Source organism: Haliotis cracherodii, unplaced genomic scaffold (assembly GCF_022045235.1).
Source record: "Haliotis cracherodii isolate W230 unplaced genomic scaffold, xgHalCrac1.p SCAF_2, whole genome shotgun sequence".
NCBI classification, from domain to species: Eukaryota; Metazoa; Mollusca; class Gastropoda; order Lepetellida; family Haliotidae; genus Haliotis; species Haliotis cracherodii.
In genome coordinates this window covers 28989463-29013583 of record NW_027266275.1, presented here as the reverse complement: position 1 = coordinate 29013583, position 24121 = coordinate 28989463, and the positions used below count along the sequence as shown (strand labels likewise).

Genomic DNA, 24121 nt, shown 5'->3' with positions numbered 1-24121 from the left:
TCTGTCCAGTTCGATCCAGGCACTTGTAGGGTATCTGTATGCTCGTCTGTTCTGCCCAGTCGATCCAGGCACCTGTAGGGTATCTGTATGCTCGTCTGTTCTGCCCAGTTCGATCCAGGCACCTGTAGGGTATCTGTATGCTCGTCTGTTCTGCCCCGTTTAATCCAGGCACTTGTAGGATATCTGTATGCTCGTCTGTTCTGCCCAGTTCGATCCAGGCACTTGTAGGATATCTGTATGCTCGTCTGTTCTGCCCAGTTCGATCCAGGCACTTGTAGGATATCTGTATGCTCGTCTGTTCTGCCCAGTTCGATCCAGGCACTTGTAGGATATCTGTATGCTCGTCTGTTCTGCCCAGTTCGATCCAGGCACCTGTAGGATATCTGTATGCTTGTCTGTTCTGCCCAGTTCGATCCAGGCACCTGTAGGATATCTGTATGCTTGTCTGTTCTGCCCAGTTCGATCCAGGCACCTGTAGGGTATCTGTATGCTTGTCTGTTCTGCCCAGTTCGATCCAGGCACCTGTACGATATCTGTATGCTCCTCTGTTCTGTCCAGTTCGATCCAGGCACTTGTAGGATATCTGTATGCTCGTCTGTTCTGCCCAGTTCGATCCAGGCACCTGTAGGGTATCTGTATGCTTGTCTGTTCTGCCCCGTTTAATCCAGGCACTTGTAGGATATCTGTATGCTCGTCTGTTCTGCCCAGTTCGATCCAGGCACCTGTAAGGTAACTGTATGCTTGTCTGTTCTGCCCAGTTCGATCCAGGCACCTGTAGGATATCTGTATGCTCGTCTGTTCTGCCCAGTTCGATCCAGGCACCTGTAGGGTATCTGTATGCTCCTCTGTTCAGAAATAGGATGTGCATGATTTACTTTATCAAGGGTGTTTGTTGTGAACAATGCCCCGCACGGTGTGCAGATCAATAGACGCAAGCCCTGTCTCAGCCTCCATCACACAGGTCTACAACGAGATGTGTCCACAAGCACATTCTCAGCTGCAAAAAGCAGATGGGTTATATTTTAACTTCTGGTGGCTCTGTGTGTCAATATGAGGAGAGTGCGGTGTGGTGAGCCTGGCTTTACCCAGCCATGTTAGATGGGGGCCTGACATTGGAGTGTCATAGTGGTTATGACATTTCCACATTTTACGTCTTTCAGGGGCTGGTAGTCATTTCCATTGATCTCAAATGTACTTTTAACACACCCTTTTTAAGAAATGAGTCTTAGAAATCATATATGCAAAATTTACTTCTATTCATTTCAGTTCTAAAGTTGCACTATCAAAATGTAAAAATTTCAAAACAATTTTGAGAAAATGACAAACGTATCTTTGATTGTGCCCCACAGGAAATTTAAGCTTAAATTCAATGGAATATGTTTTATGCACATTTCTCGGAACTTCAAGGAAAAAGATTTTTATATGTCAATATAAATTCAGATCCATGATCCAACAAAACAATAAAACATGGCTTTGTTTGTGGGTAATAATCACAGCTCAAAGATCAAGTTTACACATGAAAAATATCAGCAATTTGTGCTTTGAGTTTACACAAACATTTAATACAAAATTGTCTGAGATGACCTCAAACCACCTCTATAATAAACATGTCTTCTATTCATGACATTGATTTCCTTTGCAAATAGTGGAATACAAACAAGATGTGCAATAATGTATTAGATTAATTCACCAATTTGTCCCAACTGTTTGCGGAGTCCCGAAGGATCTGGTGGATCCCAGGTGTCATTCTATGACAGGAAGGTTTTCAGGATGTCACAGACACCTGTAAGGTTAGTTGGGTTGGGTTTGTTGTTTAATCCCGCACTCAGCAATATTCCAGCTATATGACAGCTGTCTGTAAATAGTCGGGTCTGGACCAGACAATCCAGTGTTTGATATCATGAGCATCGATCCGCACAATTGGGATACGATAACATGCATCAACCAAGTCAGCGAGCCTGACCACCCGATCCCATCAGTTGACTCTTACGACAAGCATAGTCGATTTTATGGCAAGCATGGGTTGCTGAAGACCTGTTCTACCCCAGATCTTCACGGGTCCCACCTGTAAGGCCTTATACTTATTAGTTGGCTTACAAAATCAACCAAAAAAATAATGAAATAAACCCCTAAAATAACATTACTTTTGATCAAGCAAGATTGGGTTGACTGCTTTACAAATAGGTGAAAAGAAAATACAGATTTTATCACCGCTGTTTGTAAAAAATGGTGAATATGTATAAAATATTTATTCTAACAAAAAAAAACCAATGAATCCTATTTCGGTATCTTGCCATGTTAAAACTTGTTTTTTTGTTCATTATTACCGGGTAGTAAAACTAATCTGGAAATTGAATTTTTTTTTTTTTCAAACCAACTAATAAAACAAAAAAGGCCTTACAGTAGTCTGCAACTATCACCACTAATCCGTAGTCTTGTCTGTCTTGTCAACTTTGTTTTTGTCTTAACATGGCTTACAACAGCCAATGGGGACAGATTCTTTTACCCATCACTCTATTGCATGTCAGACTGACTATCTCCATACCCTGAAAGCATGGTACAGTGTTCATGACATCCACCACTGGTTTGTCTGACTCAGATTAATGGTAAGGTGAGGTGAGGTGAAATAGGGATCAACGTTGTGTCCAAGATTATTGCACATATATAGCGACGTGCATGCACGTTTATGTGTGTGTGTGTGTGGCTGCTTGTACTAGTCAGGACTGATGACAATTTATAGTGCTAGCCCACTGAGATACCATGCCGCGGCTTAAAATGAATACCCCACTCAGACAAAGATGGTACTTGTTACCCTGTCTGGCGCTCGGCATTTAGGGGCTAAAACAAGGACTGATCAGCTCGGAGTCACAGTATACTGACTCCGAGCTGATTAGTCCCTAAATGCCGAGCGCCAGACAGGGTAACAAGTACCATTTTTTAACGTCTTTTGGTATGACGCCGCTGGGGATCGAACCCCAGACCTTTCGCTCTCCGGGCGGATGCTCTACCACTAGACCACGGAGGCTGCCCAGATTATCAATATACCAAGTATAGCTGACATCTTGCTGACTGCAATATAAAACAACAAACAAACAAATCGACTGACAATGATGCCGGAAGTTCAGGCTGTCGACTAAAATGTTTCTGCACCAACTGAGGCAGTATTTAAAACAAATCTGCAAGTCTGAGCTAGCTTGTCCAACTCGTCAGTATCCCTCAGGGCTAATTCATTCAACACATGTTGAGGGATGACAAAACTATTCCAATATCCACATCTCCAAGGAATCGATGCAATATTGTCGTACTGTCCCTGTTGGCCAGACGTCCGTGATGACCGGTTACGCACATGTTCATCAGTCACCTGTGTCATCTTGTTGACAGTTACTGTAATTGTTGTAGAGGCACAGGTGGCACGGTAGTTTAATACAGCACCACGTCTGGAGTTATGTCCCACAGCTGGGGCAGTGATCAATTATTGTAGTTACAAATCTAGATATTTCAGAATCCTTCATCACATTTAGTTTGCCTCTGTTTCAGACTGACACAGTGTGATGTAACACAGTCCAAAGCTGTGTTACACAAACCTACTATTACCGGTAATCTAAATAACTAAGATAGATGCCCTTAAATAGCTAGAAGATTTATTCTGATCTTGAAAATATACAGGTCCCATCGTGTGTTAAAAAATTAGGGGATAAATTTCATTCAACATATTCAAGATGAACAGGACTGGCAAGACTATAATGATTGAATATTTTCACTAGTCTGCAGTAATGATCTGCTACAGAGTCGCCATCTACCTAATGGTAAAAGTGGTCGTCCTCAAGGAAAAAATACTAGTCCTGCTATAGAGTCGCCATCTACCTAATGGTAAAAGTGGTCGTCCTCAAGGAAAAAACACTAGTCCTGCTATAGAGTCGCCATCTACCTAATGGTAAAAGTGGTCGTCCACAAGGAAAAAACACTAGTCCTGCTATAGAGTCGCCATCTACCTAATGGTAAAAGTGGTCGTCCTCAAGGAAAAAACACTAGTCCTGCTACAGAGTCGCCATCTACCTAATGGTAAAAGTGGTCGTCCTCAAGGAAAAAACACTAGTCCTGCTATAGAGTCGCCATCTACCTAATGGTAAAAGTGGTCGTCCACAAGGAAAAAACACTAGTCCTGCTATAGAGTCGCCATCTACCTAATGGTAAAAGTGGTCGTCCACAAGGAAAAAACACTAGTCCTGCTATAGAGTCGCCATCTACCTAATGGTAAAAGTGGTCGTCCACAAGGAAATGTCACCAGTTCTTCCTGGAATTTATTAGTCTCGGACCAGCCGACCTCTGTTACTTTTCTAACCTTGCCTGGACTTCTGAATTTCATCATGTTAAAGTCCCTGGGTTTCATGGATTCTAGAATCAGACAAGGCAGATCTCTTAATGCAAGCCTTTGTGAACCATGTCCCACTGTGATGGCCTTTTGTGCTGTCATGGCTGTCATGGCCATCAGGGCCGAGACACCGAGATAAAGGTCCAGAATTGGACATTAACTTCAAACAGGCAAAATCCTTTTCACTTAGTTGTTGGTGAGATTATTCGGACAGAGAATCTGCTGTATATAATGTGATGGCATATTCTGCTGACTGTCCAAACCTTCCAGTCATAATGGGAATTACATTCAGCTTGTAATCAACTCAACATCGCGCACATCAAATAAATGTTTAATTCAATCAGTGAGATCCCAGTGACCTTCATCTGAGGCGTTCCTTGATTGTGAAGTAAATATTGGATGAGAGCACCTCCCCAGATCAGCAGATGACAAGAAGCTGGTGGAGTTCCACCAAACACTGAGTGAGTGAGTGAGTGAGTGAGTGAGTGAGTGAGTGAGTGAGTGAGTGAGTGAGTGAGTGAGTGGAGGAATGTGTGAGTGAATGTGAGTAAGTGAGCTGGTGGAAAGGTGAGTGTGAGTGAGTGAGTGAGAGTGAGTGAGTGAGTGAGTGAGTGAGAGTGAGTGAGTGAGTGAGAGTGAGTGAGTGAGTGAGAGGAAGAATGTGTGAGTGAATGTGAGCCGGTGGAAAGGTGAATGTGAGTGAGTGAGTGAGAGTGAGTGAGCCGGTGGAAAGGTGAATGCGAGTGCTTGAGCAAGTGAGTGAGCTGGTGAGAGCTGGTGAGAGCTGGTGAGTGAGTGAGTGAGTGAGTGAGTGAGCGAGCGAGCTTGGTGGTCACAGATTATTTTTTACGTTGTTTCCTACACAATTACTTCTCTACAATTACATGTCATGTATTAATATTTTTATATTTTTGTTAGTTTACTTTCACTATATACTTCCATTCTTTTATCATACAACAGACTGTTTGTACTAATTCTCTAATATTGTGTAATATTTACACACAGATATCATTTAAGGACGTCTCCTACAACAGAAAAAAAAAAAAAAAAAAAATTTCATAATTGTTTTTTTTAATGTTGTGGGGAGATCAGCTTCAGTTTTTCTTTCTTGGTACCACACACAACACTGACATGTTGCCTAAGGGAAGGTGTAGCATCTCCTCCAGAAAACAAATCAGTGATATAGATGGACCATTTAAAAAAACACCCCCTTCAAATCTACACTGAAAACTCACGGTTCAAAACATTAATGCAGAGAAATTCCTGAAATAATTCCATGTGAAATGTATTACTTCACATTTACTGGGCGAGTATTTACTTAGGAAACTATTGTATTAACAGCCTGACCTCCGAGCCGGTTGTAAAAGTAAGGTTGTAACATCCAACAAGTCAGCGGTAATGGCTGCCACCTGGTGTAGGGGTGAGGGACGTGGGTGTGGCCAGGAGGAAGAGTCACTTGCTGCTACTCACGCACCTTGTAAACACTCACGCACCTTGTAAACACTCAAGCACCTTGTAAACACTCACGCACCTTGTAAACACTCATGCACCTTGTAAACACTCACGCACCTTGTAAACACTCACGCACCTTGTAAACACTCAAGCACCTTGTAAACACTCACGCACCTTGTAAATACTCACGCACCTTGTAAACACTCACGCACTTTGTAAACACTCACTCACCTTGTAAATACTCACGCACCTTGTAAACACTCACGCACCTTGTAAACACTCACGCACCTTGTAAATACTCACGCACCTTGTAAACACTCACGCACTTTGTAAACACTCACTCACCTTGTAAATACTCACGCAACACTCACGCACCTTGTAAATACTCATGCCCCTTGTAAACACTCATGCACCTTGTAAACACTCACGCACCTTGTAACTACTCACACACCTTGTAAACACTCACGCACCTTGTAAATACTCACGCACCTTGTAAACACTCATGCACCTTGTAAATACTCACGCACCTTGTAAACACTCATGCACCTTGTAAATACTCACGCACCTTGTAAATACTCATGCACCTTGTAAATACTCATGCACCTTGTAAATACTCATGCACCTTGTAAACACTCACGCACCTTGTAAATACTCATGCACCTTGTAAACACTCACGCACCTTGTAAACACTCAGGCACCTTGTAAATACTCACGCACCTTGTAAACACTCACGCACCTTGTAAATACTCACGCACCTTGTAAATACTCACGCACCTTGTAAACACTCACGCACCTTGTAAACACTCACGCACCTTGTAAACACTCATGCACCTTGTAAATACTCACGCACCTTGTAAATACTCATGCACCTTGTAAATACTCATGCACCTTGTAAATACTCATGCACCTTGTAAACACTCACGCACCTTGTAAATACTCATGCACCTTGTAAACACTCACGCACCTTGTAAACACTCAGGCACCTTGTAAATACTCACGCACCTTGTAAACACTCATGCACCTTGTAAATACTCACGCACCTTGTAAACACTCACGCACCTTGTAAACACTCACGCACCTTGTAAATACTCACGCACCTTGTAAACACTCACGCACCTTGTAAACATTACATCACATCCAACATGGCTGCTACAACGGCCATATTGTATGCTATACCATATCAGTATGGTACAGTGGCCCTAATGTCAGATCCATGTTGTAAACACTACACCATGATACCCAAGGGGTGGCTACCACTAGGCTACCATCTTTCCTCATTACAAGCTAAGGGAGAAGGATTCATTATCCAAATAGAAAATTAGAAATTAGAAAAGTTTTCTCCAGAAATGATTTAATGCTGAAGTTCCTTCCAAGCATGTTTGGATAGCAATCAATGAATGTCTGTTATGCACACAGATTTCATGCTACATTTAAAGACGGCAAAACATTCCAGAAAAATATGCAAGAAGCATTTCCAGAAAAAGGGGAGTTCACAGAAAACATGTCATTTCCCAGCTGCTTTCATTCAAGCCCAGACGCTCTTTGATGGAGAAATGTCGCTGAAAATAAACACTCAAAGATAGATTTCTTGTTTGTGTGCAAGAACCGATGCAGTCTTCAACACACATTTTGTCTTTGTGCCGACTGAGCAATGCAGAATAAACTCCAGCCTAACACATGAACTTGGAAACCTCCCCAAAATAAACTTACTTAGTCTCCTAGAACCTGGCCCCATTCTCCTCGATCTCTGTGGCTGGCGAACTTTACTGCCAACTGTGGCACTAAGATTAAGTCAACACAAGGAATTCACTAAACACTTCCTCATTATATTCTCAAGTGAGATCTTCTATATACATACATCTATTGTGTTTTGGATGGATGGCGCCAAGCCATTAACATTTCATACAATTATCACAATAACATATTATCAGTCATTTTCAGGCAGGAAATTCTAACACTCTTCGTTACCCAAGGTCAGTAATCAATGTACATAAATTGTTGTCATCTCATTTATTTATTTATAAACATTTCTTCTGCAAATCACAATAATATAAAATAATGTATTTACTTGTACATATTTTTCAATAGAATTTTTCTAATGGATTACTAACACTGTTAAATAAACAAATTCAATACACACAAATTTTTGAAATATTTCTTATGAAATACCATCAATATTCTATTATTCATTCAAAAATTGAACATTTCACTACTTCTCAATAGGTTTTCTGTAATTGACTTTCACTGTCAACACCACAACTCAAAGTCAAGAAGATAAATGGCTGTCATTGAATTTTCAGAAATAATTCTTATCACAATCCAATCAACCCATCACATTTAAAACTAAGAAACTGTAGATTCTTATAAAGATATTTTCTTAAATGGTATTTAACTGTCAACTGATGATATAACCTATCTCTGATTTCTAAAAACAAATTTCAAAGACAACAAAAAATCTTTCAAAGTTGTCACAACAACACAACAGTATATTGACAATAAATAGTAGATATCGGTACTCCTGGAGAGTTGGTAAGTCTCAGTGAGACACGAGCATCCGTTTGAGTGAGATCTGATGAGTGTGTGTCACGAGGTCGTAGGTGAGAGGGTCACAGTCATTTCGGGACTGCGTACCAACTGTCACCATCACATGGTGTGTCACATGACAACATAGTACTTCCACACAAACTGGCATGCAATAACAGTGTTCTCTTCTTAGTTCACATTCCCCATAATACAGACACCATGTAACATGTGCCACCTTTCTGGGTATTTAATATTGCCATCCAACACCTCAGTCAACAATAATCCAGTTTTATAACGGTGGTCTGTTTAGCATGCAAATATCGAGTGAACAAACCAATGATTGATATAATGAGCATCGTCCCATTGGGTACAATAATACACTATCAACTAGGGCTAGGATGATACACCAACTGTGTGATAGGATACGTATCACGATACTTGCATGTGCTCTTATCTGTGGTGCGTGAGCCATCTTTTTCAAATATGGCCAAATACCTGGCACACTGACGATTTACAGTTGGCAGTATCCAGTATGGCACATTGAATGAAAATATTAACTTTTTCACTACTCATTTACACTAGTAATTAGTGTTTAATGTAACATGAATTAAAGAATACATCTAGGTAAGAATTGATACTTTTTACTTAGTGTGCATTTGTGATCGATACTCGTGTCGAGAAGTAAAACATCGTGATGCATCGGTGTATCATCCCACTATCAACCTAATCACATACCTCCGCATTCTTGAACATTCTGTCAGCTGCCCGACTCATTCTGAGCCATTACATAAATATCCATTAGATTACTCATCAGGAATGTCTGCCAGTTCACTTTACTTGTTCAGGTGATTGGTTAGAAAGTTGAATATCCATCGCGGCACCCCATTTGTTTCTCACTTCCCAACTTCCCTATATCCCCTCACACATAGCCCCGCCTAGACTTGCAAGTCTCTAAGGCAATAATTATTAGTTTAAATCATAATTTCTAGATCATATTAATAATAAGAACAAGTTGTCCCCATAAAAGACTAGCATCCTTATCTAGACTTGCCTATTATATGGATAGAATTACGACACATCCATAGACTTATCATTCAGTACAGCATTGGAGCAAGGCTTACCCCTACCCACTACCAAACAATAATCAAATCTGGACCAGACAAACCAGTGACTGATATAACAAGCAACGATCCATTCTATAAAAAGAGAAATAAACCGCCCTTATGTTACTTGACAATTGTATCAAATCTTTCCTCACTGATTCAAGTCAATAAGTTGGAGACATCTAATATGGAGGAATCAGTTCAGGTTAATGGAACATTCTGCCTTCTTTCCCTGCAACAAGTTGGACAGTATTGATCAATATGTAGGCGTGTCTGGTGTAGGTAACGTTATGAGGATGCACATGGACCGTTTATGTAGAAGCCATCTGTGACACACTGGATTGTCTGTATTGATTGGAGACCTCTGGGTCCATTGTTACATATGGATGTTGTTGGTGGTTGATCCAGACTAACTGTGTCCTCATCATACATCACTCCTCTCCTGCCCCTCTTTAGCTGCTGCAGCAAGATGCATGTGTTTCTGGGGAACGTTCTGAGCCACATGCCCTCATACAATAACACGTGTAATAACACGGAAGTTAAATAGATATATCCAAAACAGAATATATCCTGATAAACTTGGAATTTTCGGAAGCACCATACCATTTATTTCCAGGTGAATCTATCCCTGTGTATCTGTTTAAATTGATGACCAAATAATTATAATTAATTATTTTATTAATTCTAAACTATTAAACTGTCCCTGCCGACTCACCTGTTATTCGCCTTGGTCACAGGTATACCCACATCAACCTTTATTCAATAATCATATATGGATGGGTTATCTCCTCAAATTGGATGTTAAAAAACAACCAAAAAAAACTCACAATATCACATTTTGGACAAATATAACTGTTCTTTTATTTTATCCTTTTAAACATACAGTATTTCTATTTAGTCTTTGCATATTTCATTTAAAAGTATAGCCAACCAATGCTTCAACCCCAATGTTCTGTCAACTGTAATGCATGAGTAATGAACCGTATCCGCCTATGTTGTAATGTTCGTTATATCACTTCCTGCTTCATGACTAGATGACCTCATTTTACACCTGACATACCGTTATTCAACCAAAGCCGTCCCACCTGTTTCATCCAGACTATACAGCAGAAGCTACCTGGACAGATTGTCAGGATAACACATGGATATATCACTCGTCTAGCCTGGATAACACATGGAAATATCACCAGTACAGCCTGGATAACATGTGGATATATCATTCATATAGTCTTGGGTAACATGGATATATCACTGGTATAGCCTGGACAACACATGGATATAAAACTGGTATAGCCATAACACATGGATACATATAACTAGTATAGCCTGGATAACTGTAATATACCGAGTCAGTAAGTAGTAATTGAGACAAATTATCACATAGTTCACTTTTATTGCAGGGCAATATGTTGACTTTGGACATAGGGAAGTTCCTGCAGGCCAAAATGGACAATATGGTGAACTTATTTCCTGCCTGAGCTCTGTTGATGGAAATATTTAATTTCCTGTATTTAATTCAGTTTCCTTTCGCTGATGGTTTTTATTTCAGTGAAGAAGAGCATATCATATCTTATCCTTTCTGTGACTACACATCTATTATTTGTCTATATCCATTATCCACAGCTGGAAATGCTCTTGGAAAACTTTCTGCGACTTTCCGAATCTAATGTGGCTGATGTAGACTTTTCAGTTATATCTTATGACTTGCTATTCTTTCAGTTTGCTACTTAAGCCTGGTTTGAAACCTGAGTCAACCACCATTTCTTTCTCTCAAAGGAGTTCAACAAATATTAGTCCACATATTAACACTAAAATCTCCTGACAATATTAACAATACAAGTCCTGTCTAGTTTTGGCACAGAGTGGGCGTGACCACATCAGCAACATAATTCCATGATGATCCATAATTCCTCATATACTGATAGCGAAACAAGGAAATTAACGTGGAATTGAAACTTGTCTGAGATGCCTGTGTGCACCATGTTTGTTCCCAACAAATTGATAATCTGCTTACAGATATTTTCCCCCAAAAGTGGGATTTGGAAGTACATTACAAAATCTTTATTAAGGCTAAAAAAATAACAGTCTTGATTCTCAGGCACTGCCCCCATAATCATAGTTCATTGCACATTCTGTTTTTGTTTCCATTTCCATTTTTGTGTGTGTGTGTGCATTGACTTTTAGAATTATGATTTTTATATTTTTGGTTAAAAATGGAAATAAAAACGTGTGGCAGACTTTATGATGATGTGAGTGGTGCCTCAGAACCAAGATTGTTATATTTTTTTTAGCCAAAGACACCATTAACTGCTTCATAAGATTGCAGGTTTGGGATAACTTCATGGGCTAGGTGTTAATATCTCATCAAGTGATTTGATATCACGCCCAGATATCACTGATTTTAGATTTCCTTCCTTCAAGCATTAAAAGCGTTAAGCAGGAGGTTTATTCAGGCACCCCATTATGTATTAGCCATATTTCCATAGTCTATGAAATACCTTATGATAGTAACCAATATCACTGCATTAAAAACACTTAAAATTATTACAGGGAACAGAAGAAATAGTAATGAATTTTCCATGGCCTGTTGCCTGATACAAAAAGTAATGCTAGCAGTTTCTGAGGAATGGCAGATAAGAAAGTTTACATAGTGGTGTTGCTGATTTCACTCAGGCAAAATCTTTGAACATTCCATTCAAATGCAAACACAACAAAACACAAGTCAAACTGTCCTTCAATGATTCCGAGGGAAAGCTTATCTGTTGTGAACAGTACATAAGGACATGGTATTTATGATCCTCAATCCACACCAGTCAGTCAAGATCGTATCCGCTGTCCTTTATACACCATCGTGCCCAGTCCTTTACACACTATCATGCCCAGTAACAACAAAGGAATAACTTTGTGTTTGAAGATGATAAATATAACCCATAAGATTTGGGATATTGAATTTGTGTAGTTTTTCCAAGTCACAACAAAAGCATTTCACCATTTTTAAACTAATCTTCCTCCAAAACAAAAAGTGCTAATCCATGTTTTGAAGCCGGAATGCTATCAGTTCCAAGGAAGCTTCTATCGTGACATATCTAAGTCTTTCTACAGTGAATATCCAATAAACACACAGTCTTTGTTTGCCTGTGTGATACGGTGTTTATTTACCTCTCTCCATCCTCATCTGACCGGTGGTCAACATCCACTGACCTCCAACTGATGCCAATATTGGCTTAGTCCATGACTTTGATCCTGGAGCGCCATGACAACCAGTCCACTTCTGTGATAAGCTTGGACATAATCTCATAACACAATACCTGCACTTAGAACAGGTTACTTTATCAGGTGTATGGCTTGTAGCATGAAACACTGGTAGCTTTGTTGTTAAAGCTGGGATATATATCAATGCCTTAATGGTGGAGGTCTATGTGTGGGCTTGCCCCCACTCCTAACAGCGGATGTTCCAGGACTCGTCAATTAGCCATTCCAGGAAACGCAAGCTGTGGCTTAGAACCCTATAAACGCTGTGATAACGAGTCTTGGTTTCAGTGCAATACCTGTTGGTTTCACTAAACTAGTTAGCATTATTTGTGCTCTCCTCACACATGAAACAAGAGTGAGTGAGTGAGTGAGTGAGTGAGTGAGTGAGTGAGTGAGTGAGTGAGTGAGTGAGTTGGGTTTAACGGCACTTTTAACAGTATGACAGTTATATCACGGCATGTCATCTTAATGTGGGAGGAAAGTCCGAGGTGATGCAGGTCTCAGATGTTTACCACTTTGGTTAAACACACGAGCACGGGTATGGTACTGACAAAACTTAGAAACATAATCAGGGCGACACACAAATTGCCCACCCACCCCATAAAACAGACACACACTGACATAATGAAATTCTGTTCAGACTGGTGCTACACCCAATTCCTACTTTAGCCAGTAGTTAAAAGCCCCAGTTTAGCAAAATTTTGTTCAGTCTAGTAAACTCAGGAAACGATAGTTACATAATAACTCTAAAATTGACAGAAGATCATGCTCAGCCAAGGATTTGGAACAGTCTGATGGTGTACTTTGCATCTGACCATGGCATGTGTCTTTCTATGTATGGATTCAGAATATTATTATCTTCATCTGTTGGGCAGATGTACATCAGAATGTTCAATATTGATTATCACTTAGGACATTGCTAAAGCCTTCTTGAACAAATAGTCACACAGTGTTCATTCTCAAAAGGAATATGAAAATCTAAAAGCATAAATGGGTTTCCACAAAGTAAACAGTTCATTTTCTACGGACTTGCCCGACTGATGACAACATATAGGCAAACTGTTCACAACAAGAGCCTCGATCCCGGCTGACAGGATCTCTGCAGGATGCGCAGACTGCTCCAGGGTAATGGTTCATTCATTCTCTGCTTCAGTCAACAAGGCATCTCTGTACTTTGTAATAACAGGTGACCATACATTCCTTGTCTACATTGTGAATGTAATGCAAGAGAGAGAGAGAGAGAGAAAGAGAGAGAGAGAGAGAGAGAGAGAGAGAGAGAGAGAGAGAGAGAGGAGAGAGAGAGAGAGAGAGAGAGAGAGAGAGAGAGAGAGAGGACAGTCATGACATGTCGCCCCTGCACCAGTTTGCACCATCCTGTTTACTGTGTGACACTATTATCCTGGCATCATCCACAGCTTCTGGTGTAACCAGGAGGCCAGGGTGGCGAAGGCTCCGCGATTCGCTGTGCAGATTTGCGTCCCTTGGGCATGCCAGAGATGTATGATTGTGGGTTCAAATCCAGTTTCCCCCTCATTATGTTTTTAGGTTTGTAAGCACCAAACCCGTGCTCTTATGTGTCACCAAAGTGGTAAATCTGAGACTTCAGTCTTTCCTCCTACATTTAGCTGACACACCATGATATAACTGGAATACTGTTCAAATCGGTGTTAACCCAACTCACTCACTCTGGTGTAACCATCACCCAGTATTGTGTGAAGCCTGAGTGCCCCCTGTATATCCCTCCATTCATCACTGTATCAGGAGTACAAAACATCTCAGTTCCGTCATTCATCCATAGTAATGTGACATAGAAGCCAAATAAGAAAAGGTTCTACTTGCAGCAGTAGAAACTAACATTTTTAGTCCTCTAGTCCTTAGAATGATAACATATAGCAAAACCTAAAAGGCAAATTTGTACCAGTCCTTATGATGCCTTAATTATTAGGCAGTTTGGAAAGGACTACAGCACTAGTGCCAATTTCTAACGCTGTACTACTCCTTTTGATCATAATGAATAATTTTAACCATAATGAATTTTGGCTGGGATTATGTCAAGTGCTAGTTGCTGGCATACACAGGCAGGAGCATGTGTGGTAATCACCTCACAACTAAAATGGGACTTTACATAGTGGGACTTTATAGTTCGTCGTATCTTAACCACATTGTACCTGGCTATGCACAGAAAATGTAGTCCTTCACAGCATTTATAAGTGTTTGGCAGTTTGTCATCAAGTTTTTTCAATTTAAGATATTTTTAAAAAAATTGAAAAAATGTTTTCACTAAACTTTCATCTGCTTGTGTCAACAATCATTTTGAACCACGATCACAATGCAACTTTGCTATTAAGAAATACAACATATCGTGACTTTGTGTATCATCCCCGCTTTCTCCTGTGTAAGAATTCGACACCTCACCCTTCCATGATTCATCGTAAGCCCTCAGGATCAAACTCAACTTGGTCTCTCAGATCTATTTCTGCAGTGTTATAATCTTTTGTCTCAGTGGACAACCGATCAATAGCTACTTTTTCACTCTCTGATGTATTTATTTCAGGAAGAAAACTGTTTCCCCTCAAGACTGTTACACAATCTTACCGCCGGACTTTGAAGTGGTCACAAGCATTCATCTTATTTCCGAACCGTGCAACAACCATGTTGTCAAAGTCAATAACTACCATTTGATCGCAGTCCATCTGAAGGCCATCGCAGCATAACAGGTAGAGTTTTACTTTACTATATATGTGCAAGTTCTGGGGACTCCTGATACTAAATTGTGGGGTCCTTGGTATCAAAATGGGGGGCGGTCGAGTAGCCTAGTGGTTAAAGCGTTGGATTGTCACACCGAAGACCCGGGTTCGATTCCTGACATTGGTACAATGTTTGAAGCCCATTTCTGGTGTCCCCCACCGTGATATTGCTGGAATATTGCTAAAAGCGGCTTAAAACCATACTCACTCACTCATCAAAATGGAACCCAAGGTGACCGCTGTACCAACAGCATATGAAATACAAAGCATGTCTGATACCTCATACTTGTAACAGAAGGGGGTTTCCTTGTTTGAATTAAAGTTTAGCGAATGAAGAAAAGTGTTCTACACTAACATTGGTCCAAGTTAGCATATTTTCTTAAGGAATAGTAAAATTAAGCCAATTCAGGTCCGGTGGTCAAGATTGTTTTAGAGAAGAACAAAGTATTTTTGAAATCAGCAAAAGATCAACTAAAAATTCTAAACAAAAGCAACAACTAAACAACCCTGTGTGGTACAGTGGTTTACTTCTTGACTGTTTTTTCATTCTTATTGTGCAATGAAGTCATACCTTGTAAGACCCTTTTCTGTCAGGTCCATTGGGTATAGAAGCAATCCAACAGGACCAACAGATCTTTCTATGCGATGGTCCTTTGGAGCACCAACAAATCTCAGTGTCAAACACTAAAGGATGAAAAACATCTGACATGGACTGTCCAAGCACTGATACAGGGATAGTATTTCTTATCACAACAGAAATAGCAGTATAAGACTGGTGTGACAATCAAGACATATGACAATTACATGTCAAACTATAAGTTCGTGGATAGTTCACAATATCTCTTTCTTAGAAAGAAACGAACCCTCAAATATAGTCTGATTAACACGGTTAAATCACTGGTATAGTCTGGATAACATGGTTAAATCACTGGTATAGTCTGAATAACATGGTTAAATCACTGGTATAGTCTGAATAACATGGTTAAATCACTGGTATAGTCTGGATAACACATGGACACATCATTGGTATAGTCTGAATAACATGGTTAAATCACTGGTATAGTCTGAATAACATGGTTAAATCACTGGTATAGTCTGAATAACATGGTTTAATCACTGGTATAGTCTGAATAACATGGTTAAATCACTGGTATAGTCTGGATGACATATCATTGGTATAGTCTGAATAACATGGTTAAATCACTGGTATAGTCTGGATAACATGGTTAAATCACTGGTATAGTCTGGATAACATGGTTAAATCACTGGTATAGTCTGGATAACACATGGACACATCATTGGTATAGTCTGAATAACATGGTTAAATCACTGGTATAGTCTGAATTACATGGTTAAATCACTGGTATAGTCTGGATGACGTATCATTGGTATAGTCTGAATAACATGGTTAAATCACTGGTATAGTCTGGATAACATGGATAAATCACTGGTATAGTCTGGATAACACATGGACACATCATTGGTATAGTCTGAATTACATGGTAAAAGATCACTGGTATAGTCTGGATAACATGGATAAATCACTGGTATAGTTTGGATAACACATGGTTATCTCATGGGTATAGTCTAAATAACATGGATATATCACTGGTGTAGTCTGGATAACATGGTTAAATCACTGGTATAGTCTGAATAACATGGATATATCACTGGTGTAGTCTGGATAACATGGATAAATCACTGGTATAGTCTAGATAACATGGTTATATCACTGGTGTAGTCTGGATAACATGGATAAATCACTGGTATAGTCTGGATAACATGGTTAAATCACTGGTATAGTCTGGATAACACATGGACACATCATTGGTATAGTCTGAATAACATGGTTAAATCACTGGTATAGTCTGAATTACATGGTTAAATCACTGGTATAGTCTGGATGACATATCATTGGTATAGTCTGAATAACATGGTTAAATCACTGGTATAGTCTGGATAACATGGATAAATCACTGGTATAGGCTGGATAACACATGGACACATCATTGGTATAGTCTGAATAACATGGTAAAAGATCACTGGTATAGTCTGGATAACATGGATAAATCACTGGTATAGTCTGGATAACACATGAATATATCACTGGTATAGTTTGGATAACACATGGTTATCTCATGGGTATAGTCTAAATAACATGGATATATCACTGGTGTAGTCTGGATAACATGGTTAAATCACTGGTATAGTCTGAATAACATGGATATATCACTGGTATAGTCTGGATAACATGGATAAATCACTGGTATAGTCTAGATAACATGGTTAAATCACTGGTATAGTCTGAATAACATGGTTAAATCACTGGTATAGTTTGGATAACACATGAATATATCACTGGTATAGTTTGGATAACACATGGTTATCTCATGGGTATAGTCTAAATAACATGGATATATCACTTGTATTGTCTGGATAACAAACTACTGATAAAATAACACATTTCAAGTATAATGTTTAATTATTTGTGCATCCCTTTGTAAGCAGATAACTTATTTCCTGAATTCCAATACATTTCTGCATTTCCTGTAATTCACTAGTGAGTACTGGATGCTGTCTCTATGCGTCTCATAAAACCCTGGCTGTAGTTTTGACCCTGATAGATCTGACAACTTGATGCCTTCAGGTGAATGAGTCACAACACAACAAATACGGACAAAAATTGTAACACACTCTGCCTTCATAATCAGTCAGTGATATTTGCTGCAAGGTCACAACTTGGGACCATATTCAAAATACGCAGGTAAGCTCTCTCTGCCATTAACTATTAATTCCTTGTTAAATTATTCATGACTGTCGATTCACCATCGTTCTGACCATTGTTTTGAAATTATTCCTGAGTTGAACAAGGTCACAGACGGTAGGCTCCAGTGATGCATAAGGCATACATGTGATGGTGAAAGGTTTAAGGCCATTACCGGGGACCATTGTTTGACCAATGCGTCTCTGATAAGTCTATTCATGGTCCTTTGTGATTGTTTTATTACTGACTCTATAGCGACCTCTTTGTCTCTGTATGTGAAAGTTGTGTGTCCTTGTGACTGTGTGAGTGATGTGTCCTTGTGGCTGTGTGAGTGATGTGTCCTTGTGGCTGTGTGAGTGGTATGAGTGATGTGTCCTTGTGACTGTGAGTGATGTGTCCTTGTGACTGTGTGAGTGATGTGTTCTTGTGACTGTGTAAGTGGTGTGAGTGATGTGTCCTTGTGACTGTGTGAGTTGTGTGAGTGATGTGTCCTTGTGGCTGTGTGAGTGATGTGTCCTTATGACTGTGAGTGATGTGTCCTTGTGACTGTGTGAGTGATGTGTCCTTGTGAGTGATGTGTCCTTGTGACTGTGAGTGATGTGTCCTTGTGACTGTGTGAGTGGTGTGAGTGATGTGTCCTTGTGGCTGTGTGAGTGATGTGTCCTTGTGGCTGTGTGAGTGATGTGTCCTTGTGGCTGTGTGAGTGATGTGTCCTTGTGACTGTGAGTGATAGACCTCTTGTCTCAGTGACTGATATCAATGCCCTCTGTAAGCCATGCTAGAGATAGGCCTCTTGTCTCAGTGACTGATATCAGTGCCCTCTGTAAGCCATGCTAGAGATAGGCCTCTTGTCTCAGTGACTGATATCAATGCCCTCTGTAAGCCATGCTAGAGATAGGCCTCTTGTCTCAGTGACTGATATCAGTGCCCTCTGTAAGCCATGCTAGAGATAGGCCTCTTGTCTCAGTGACTGATATCAGTACTCTCTTTAAGCCATGCTAGAGATAGGCCTCTTGTCTCAGTGACTGATATCAGTGCTCTCTTTAAGCCATGCTAGAGATAGGCTGGGTGTGTAATGGGAGGAATGAATTACATGGGGTGCACATAGAAGTATTCCTGGAATTACTCATCTAACAACACCCTGGCTGACATCCCAACAGGTGCCCTCTGGCAGACAGCTGGAATTGTTAATGTATGTCTCACAGCTGGCGTGTATCTGATATGCATATGTGAGGATCAGTGTTAAAACTAAACTAGCCATTAAGCTTAAGTCATCAATTGTTCATGGCTCTGAAGCCTTTGTAATTGATTTTGTATCGAAAAGGAACCTTACATTATACTAAATTTTGAAGTAAAGGTCAAGGTCACCTATAGTAAACAGAAAGGTCACATGTGAGAGCTCTGTGGTAGAATATGTCCCCAATATCCCATGCATGTCATGATGGATGACAAAATGAGGATACAAATGTGTGAAATGGATGACTGTGTGTCACTCAAAGTATCATGGTGGTCAGATGAGGGGGAGAGAAGGTGGGAAATGTGGACAGGATGGAGCAGAATAGGGGATGTGGGAGATGGCAGGACGAGGGAAGAAGTTGCACACTCAGCAACATGAACAGAGGGACATTTTCCATGATGATATCCACATCAGCTTTAAACTTTTCCTACCTGTCAGTATCTGTTTTGGTTTTGTGTAACAGTGTAGCCAATCTAGGTTACAATTTACCAGAGGGGACATTTCTAAGTCTGTAGCTATTGATGTGTGAGATGCTCAGTGATGCATTAAGAAGTGGTCCCTTGCCCCCGGGGGCAGTCCCAGGTGACGCAGTGGGAGAACATATATACCTGAAGCCAACACAGGCACAAGCAGGTAAGGGACTCAGCATTAGTGGTGTCAGAGAGATGCTTTATTCAGGAGATAAACATTATGTGTTTTAAGATTGGAGAGTCTTACTGAGTATTTGAATGTCTGGAGACTTCACTTGAGACCAGTGGTTAGCCAGCTATTTCAAATATTAAATTCCTGGCCACTGTAGTTTTTCACATTTTCTTAGGAAATTAACCTATATTCCCGCACTTTGTTTAGCAATGACAAAAACCCTTTTGTTTTTTAGTAACATTTAACATTAACAAAATGTATGGATGGTTTATGAACAGTTTTCAATTTGCCATATCTTCCGGGCGGATGCCAGATATTTGTCAGAATGACAATTTTGTTGACGAGATTGATACTATCTTCTTGAAAGCCTCTGCCACAACACAAGCTGAAGTCCCAGTCAGAAGTGTATGTCCAGTACAGAGATCAGCATAACATCTGATGCTAGAGCAGCAACAGAACCACAGACTACCATTGTTTCACCAGGAGTCAACATTCCTCCTCAACTTGCATTTTATTAGGCAATCATTGTCACTTAATACAAGACCAGCTACACATGCGGGCTGGCTCTGCAGAAATCCCCATTTCACTGGACCTGGAATTCCCCAGGAATAGTCCCCTGGTTTCACTACCATGGTCTACCTGCACGAAAGGGAGCGAGCGGACTGCCAATCAATCAGTCAGTGTGGCAGGCAGGCAGGCAGTCAGGCAGGCTCTACATCTGACAGCAGGCTAATGCTGGTTGTCCTGCACACTTCCATTCTGCTGCAGCCTGTGTGTGAGTGAGCAGTGTTGTGACCAAGGTAAGGCTTGTCCTATCTCCCACCTTCCTCCATGCTGCCTGTAGAACACTTGGGTAGGGATCACCTTGCAGCTGGCTCCAGCACCACGTGCTTCAGGGCAGAGGATGTACCACTGGGATTATGCTGCTAGATGCACACCCCACACTCAACATGTGTGAATGAGCGTCTATCTTCCAAGTATGTACATGCAGTATTCAGTTTAAATATGTCTTGATATGTTCAATATGATTTGTATGAATGGCCGCAGTCAACCTTTCATGTTGGTGCAAGTATTCCCAGACTGATTCTTTCCTCAACAGTTTCATCATGAATGATATATTTCACCTGTTGTGTGATACGTAATCTCTAGTTTTGCAATATCTGTTCATTAATTTCTGAAACATGCCAACCCAAGAACATTGATGCCGATAACTACAACTTCAGCCACTCAAACCAGAGTCAAGAGCACTTAACCAGAAGTCTGCAAAAATAGTCCATGCATAAACAGTAAAACCTATTTGAATGACCCGAAAGCTTAGGTAGTTCATAGAAACATTTTAGGCAAAGACTGACACCCAATGTGAGCCATGTGGAGGAATGATGCCACGCCCCCTGCCACTCCCTGACCCTAACAGGTGCCCCTGTACTATGTCCCCTATTGTAAGCCCTACCCACACAAGGAGACACGCCTACACACAGACCCCCACCAAATGTTTTCCCATCACTTATCTAACAAAACAGTCTATGAGCATGCCACTGTATTGTCAGTTCTGTTAATGCAAACATTTGCCCCATCAATAATTCTAAACACAAGCCAAGAAGGCAAATTGGCCTGACAGTTTAAAGTGTCTGGATATGAGAGTGTGAATACAGACTGGCTTATTAAGTTACACAAGTAAGTGTAACACTGTGTTGACCGGTGAGTCGAGATAAAACTGAAGTAGAATCTTAAAAAAAAAGAAAAAAAGAAACCTAATAAAATACTGGACTTCAAAAAAGATTTCTTAAGAGGATTAATATCTTGAAGAATAATGTAATGAAATGTTATCAATATTAATATCATATTATCATAATGGATAAATAGTTTGAAAATCTACCTTATTATGAATACGTGAATGTGGTTTTACAAATAGCAGAATTCCAATAACAATATCACAATTTAAAACACAGAATACAGATTAGATCTAACGGTCTTAGTAAATATGGGACACAAATCAATAGCAAATAAAGAAAGTACAATTTGGAGGGCAACAAGGTTATTGATTTTTGTATTTTGCGTGCTATGACAATGTTGCATGACACATGTCCTCCCTTATGTCACCATGACACAGGCAGGCTGATGGCTTAAGTATGTATTTATGGAGAGTTACAGGGTCTCTCAGTCACACTCCAAACAGCACACAACAAAATCTAACTGCTATAATAAATGAATTACATCTATCATCATTTAATGTACACTGAGGCCTTGATCACTTGTATAAACTATAAAAAATAAACTTTTTAAATAATCTTTTTCAGAAAAGAGCCTCCAGCCTCATAATTTTCTGCAAATATGGAAGAAAATCAAATACATAATTTATTATGACCTAAGATGTCATTCAAATAATCCTATTGTGATAAATCTTCTGAGTTTTCCTCAACAACGGGTGACATTTTCCTCAATGGGGTTATCAAGTCTAACATGACCCGCATGAATGTGTTGCCACCCCTACAGTAACAGCATTACACCCCACCGACACTGGACACGCAGACATCCCAGACCCCCTCACACAGATCAGTAGCCCTGCTCAGCGGCATGTCACATAAGCAAGAATAATCCTCAGTCTGCAATGAATATTGTTCAACAAAATAGGGTCGCATGAGAGTGGAGATTATTTAGGTGCTGATTGAGTCATTCAGCAGGCATGTGACAGTGTGGTGAAGGGAGCACTGGCTCTCTCAGGCAGGGCCCGAGCTGCGCTGTGACGTTGTAAATACAGGTGTAGAACTAGAGTCTGCTTTAAGAGTGCTGCAGGGCAATCGTAAAGATATTTGGGTGCGCTCTTGGAAGTTTAGTCTATCAACAAGAAAAATAGTTTTCAATAAAAATGAAAACAAAGTTATTCTAAATTATGTTCATTAAGCGTGTTAATACAGTCTGTGGGGGCAGTCGGGTAGCCTAGTGGTTAAAGCGTTCGCTCGTCACGCCGAAGATCCAGGTTCGATTCCTGACATGGGTACAATGTTTGAAGCCCATTTCTGGTGTCCCCTGCCGTGATATTGCTGGAATATTGCTAAAAGCGGCGTAAAACCACATTCACTCACTCACTCCATACAGTCTGTGACCTTAGCCAATAGTCTGAGTCTAGAAACATTCTGTTCGGTCTAGTTAGCTCAGCTAATTATAGTCCACATAACACTAAATTCTACTGAAAATGAGGCTAAGAGTCAAGTTTTAAAACATCTTTGACACACACTGCTCACATAGTTATCATTTTCCAAGTGTATGTCCAAGTTACACATGCGAATATACATTTATCACTGGCTTTATATAATAAACATCATCATTGGGTATTTTTCATTATATGGTACTACATGGTACTTTAAATACACTTCACAGGGATAAATATGGCCTGTTAGTCCAAGACTAGTGAAAATCCAGAAGGACAAGCTGTTTAATCCCAAATTATTATTTTTTTACATAAATCACTTGTCCGAAATGAGCTGTGGTCTAGTTGGACATAACCCATCAGGGTGCATTTTAGTTGTTTTCTTTTCCGCTGTGTCTAGTGCAGGCTGCAGATACCAACCGAGTGCACTGCAGATAACAACTGGCCGCACCACACATTTTATTGGAAAATTAAATGTATATATGGCAAAGATCTGTAGTGTAGATCAACAGGATGAAAACAGGAACATTGTGCAAAATGAAAGTAATTATATTTCAGTTTGTTTTGACCATGTATACATGGTCAAAATTGGAAATATGTGACATTATTTGCCTGTTTGAGGAAATTTTACCAACTGCACCAAGTACAGTCTGCTTCTAAACTTTGGCTGAACAAGCTGATCTTAACTTGCAAGAGTTCAGTCTTGTCACTGGGAAATCCCAATATTGGCTGCCACTGTTCCAACTGCATCAGGTGCGCCTGAGCTAAGTGACATCCTGATGAATGATTAAACTAGAGTCACTAACTGCCCTTAAGCTATCAGAGCATACTTAACCTGTAGAGGACTGAACCCGACCATGAAATACTACATACAGAATAAA

At 40.1% G+C, this 24121-nt stretch overlaps 2 protein-coding genes across 4 annotated transcripts in view; one reads left to right on the top strand and one right to left on the bottom strand.

The window, feature by feature from the left end:
* LOC139467947 (set1/Ash2 histone methyltransferase complex subunit ASH2-like) overlaps nucleotides 1-24121 on the bottom strand; it is a 99729-nt gene that overhangs the window by 22854 nt on the left and 52754 nt on the right. The window lies entirely within an intron of this gene.
* Nucleotides 10528-24121, top strand: part of LOC139467945 (neurofilament heavy polypeptide-like) — a 43031-nt gene continuing 29437 nt past the window's right edge. The window contains exons 1-2 of one of the 3 annotated variants that reach the window (XM_071249542.1): nucleotides 10528-10802; nucleotides 15257-15419. The gene's annotated coding sequence lies outside the window, so the exon portion shown is untranslated. Of the gene's footprint in view, nucleotides 10803-15256; nucleotides 15420-20811; nucleotides 20893-20940; nucleotides 21070-24121 lie in introns of those variants that run through there. The other 2 variants (XM_071249545.1, XM_071249543.1) reach the window with 2 other exon arrangements.